The sequence below is a fragment of the Pristiophorus japonicus genome, unplaced genomic scaffold, assembly GCF_044704955.1.
Source record: "Pristiophorus japonicus isolate sPriJap1 unplaced genomic scaffold, sPriJap1.hap1 HAP1_SCAFFOLD_1622, whole genome shotgun sequence".
Lineage (NCBI taxonomy): Eukaryota > Metazoa > Chordata > Chondrichthyes > Pristiophoridae > Pristiophorus > Pristiophorus japonicus.
This window is the reverse complement of record NW_027251302.1, coordinates 50,431-53,846: the sequence shown is the minus strand read 5'-3', so window position 1 is coordinate 53,846 and position 3,416 is coordinate 50,431. Positions and strand designations below refer to the sequence as shown.

At 54.8% G+C, this 3,416-nt stretch overlaps 1 non-coding gene across 1 annotated transcript; it reads right to left on the bottom strand.

The window, feature by feature from the left end:
• Window positions 1-2,065: 2,065 nt before the first annotated feature.
• On the bottom strand, window positions 2,066-2,138 carry trnap-agg (transfer RNA proline (anticodon AGG)). The gene has a single exon. It is a non-coding gene; the product is annotated as a tRNA-Pro (tRNA).
• Window positions 2,139-3,416: the final 1,278 nt, after the last annotated feature.

Sequence of the window (3,416 nt, the reverse complement as noted above, 5' to 3'; positions counted from 1 at the left end):
GGAAGGGGAGAGAGTGGGGAAGAAATGAGAGAGAGGGGGAAGGGAAAAGAGAGAGAGAGGGGAGAGCGGGGGAATGGGAAAGAGAGGAGGGAGAGGAAGAGTGAAAAGGCTGAGGTGGAAGGGGAGAGAGGGAGAAAGGGAGAGAGGGCGAAGGTGAGAGGGAGAAGCGAGGGAGGGGGAAGGGGAAGAGGGGAATGAGTGAGAGACGGGGAAAGCGAGATAGCGGGAAAGGGAGAGAGGGGTAAAAAGATGTAGAACGGTCGTGATGGGGAAGGGAGTGGGGGAAAGGGAGAGTGAAGGGAAGAGAAGGGAAGGGGAGGCAGCAGAGAGGGAAGTGGAGAGTGAGAAGGCAGAGGGGAAGGGGAGAGTGAGAGGGGGTAGTGAGATGGGAGAGAGGGGGAAGAGAGAGTGAAGGGGGACGAGAGAGAGAGGGGGAGAGGAAGGAGAGAGAGGGGGGAGTGGAGAGAGAGAAGTGGAGAGATGGGAGTGGCAGAGAGGGGAAAGCGGAGAGAGGGATAAGAGTGAGAGAGAGAGGAGGGAAAGGAGAGAGAGGAGGAGGAATGAGAGAGCGAAGTGGAGAGAGGGGAGGTGAGAGAGAGATGGGAGTGGAGACAGAGAGGGAAGGGGAGAGTGAGAAGGCGTCATGAGAGGGAAAGGAGTGAGAGAGATGGGAAAAGGGAGAGGGGGGAAGAGAGAGTGAAGGGGAAGGGAGGGAGATAAAATAGCCCAAGGCAACTCAGTCACACTCTGGCTCAATCTCTCTCTGTCTCTCTCTCTCTCTCGCTCACTCTCTCTGTCTCTCTCTCATTCTCACTTTCTCTGTGTCACTCTCTCTCTCTATCTTTTTCACTTTCTTTCTGTCTCGTGAGTGGGAAGGGTAGAGAGAGAGAGAGGAGGGAGGGGAGATAGAGGTGAAGAAAGGCAGAGGGAGAGAGTGAAAATGGTAAAGGGAAAGTGAGAGCGAGAGGGGAATGGGGAGAGAGAGGGAAAGGGAGAGAGAGAGGGGAAAGGGAGAGAGAGATAGGGAGGGGAGCGAGAGATGGGAAGGGGAGAGAGAGAGGGGAAGGGGAGAGAGAGAGAGGGGAAGGGGAGCGAGAGATGGGAAGGGGAGCGAGAGATGGGAAGGGGTGAGAGAGATGGGGAGGGGAGTGAGAGATGGGGAGGGGTGAGAGAGATGGGAAGGGGAGTGAGAGATGGGGAGGGGAGTGAGAGATGGGGAGGGGTGAGAGAGATGGGAAGGGGAGCGAGAGATGGGGAGGGGAGCGAGAGATGGGAAGGGGAGCGAGAGATGGGGAGGAATGAGAGAGATGGGAAAGGGAGCGAGAGATGGGGAGGGGTGAGAGAGATGGAAGGGGAGCGAGAGATGGGAAGGGGAGCGAGAAAGTTACAGTCAGAAGGGAAAAGGGAGAGAGTGAGCGGGAAGGAGAGAGAGAAGGAGAGAGGGATGGAGAGAGATAGAGGGGGAAGGAAAGGGAGAGGAAGGGGAGAGAGAGTGGGAAAGGGGGGAAGGGAGAGAGAAAGGGTGAAGGAGAGTGAGTGGAGGGGTGAGAGGGAGCGTACACAGGGGAGACAGAGGAAGAAAGAAATGGAGTGGGGAAAAGGGAGAGGATGGCCAGAGAGGGAAGGAAATAGAGAAGGGGAAGGTGAGAGAGAGGAAGTGGGGGGTGGGAAGGGAGAGAGAGAGGGGAAGGGGAGAAGAGGGAGTTGGAGAGAGAAAGGGGAAGGAGAATGAGCGGAGGGGAGAGAGAGAGGAAAATAAAGGGAAATGATAGAGAGAGGAGAAAGGGAAGAGAGAAAGCAAGAGCCTGCAGTTCAAGGGTCGGTCTCAGAGCTTTTTAATATTTATAATTAAAGCCCTTGTCAATTGATGGTGAATTTAAATACTGAGCTCAGTTTTAGTCAGGCCCAGCTCCCTGCTCTGAGCTCTCTCTCTCTCGGGGGAAGGGGACAGAGAGAATGGCAGGGTGAGAGAGTGGGGGGAAGGGGAGAGCTTGTGGTGACAGGGTCAGTTTCATATTTACAAATAAAGCTCCTTGTTAATTTAAATACTGAGCTCATTTTGAGTAGGCCCCAGTGAGATTTGAACCCACAACCCCTGGTTTCCTAGAGCAGTGCTCTAACCCCTGAGCTATGGAGCCACTTGCCCTGGGTTGTGGGTCATTCCCCAGTTAGTGCTGTGTGTTTGAAGAATGAGGAGGGGTCAGTGAAACGCTCAGATTGTGTCTCATCCCCCAGACTCCTGCCTCCGTCTCTTCAATATTCGCCTCTCAACATCGATATATCGGGTCTTTCACGTAGTAAAACATCCCAAGGCAACTCAGTCACACTCTGCCTCAATCTCTCTGTCTCTCTGTCACATTCTCTGCCTCTCTCTCTCTCCGTGTCTCTCTCACTTATTCTCTGCTTCTGGATGGGGAAAGGGAGAGAGAAAAGGAGAAGGAAAGAGATAGAGGGGGAGGGGGAAGAGATAGAGGGGGAGGGGAGCGAGAGGGGAAGGAGTGACAGAGATAGGGGGAAGGGAAAAGAGGAAAATAAGCCTGTTGTTCCAGGGCACCAGTTCCAACTGTCACAGGACAGAGAGTGGAGAGCACCAGTTCCCACTGTCACAGGACGGGAGAGTGGAGAGCACCAGTTCCCACAGTCACAGGACAGAGAGTGGAGAGCACCAGTTCCCACTGTCACAGGACGGGAGAGTGGAGTGCACCAGTTCCCACTGTCACAGGACAGAGAGTGGAGAGCACCAGTTCCCACTGTCACAGGACGGGAGAGTGGAGAGCACCAGTTCCCACTGTCACAGGACAGAGAGTGGAGAGCACCAGTTCCCACTGTCACAGGACAGAGAGTGGAGAGCACCAGTTCCCACTGTCACAGGACAGAGAGTGGAGAGCACCAGTTCCAACTGTCACAGGACAGAGAGTGGAGAACACCAGTTCCCACTGTCACAGGACAGAGAGTGGAGAGCACCAGTTCCCACTGTCACAGGACGGGAGAATGGAGAGCACCAGTTCCCACTGTCACAGGACAGAGAGTGGAGAACACCAGTTCCCACTGTCACAGGACAGAGAGTGGAGAACACCAGTTCCCACTGTCACAGGACAGAGAGTGGAGAGCACCAGTTCCCACTGTCACAGGACAGAGAGTGGAGAGCACCAGTTCCCACTGTCACAGGACAGAGAGGGGAGAGCACCAGTTCCAACTGTCACAGGACAGAGAGTGGAGAGCACCAGTTCCCACTGTCACAGGACAGAGAGGGGAGAGCACCAGTTCCAATTGTCACAGGACAGAGAGTGGAGAACACTAGTTCCCACTGTCACAGGACAGAGAGTGGAGAGCACCAGTTCCAACTGTCACAGGACAGAGAGTGGAGAACACCAGTTCCCACTGTCACAGGGCAGAGAGTGGAGAACACCAGTTCC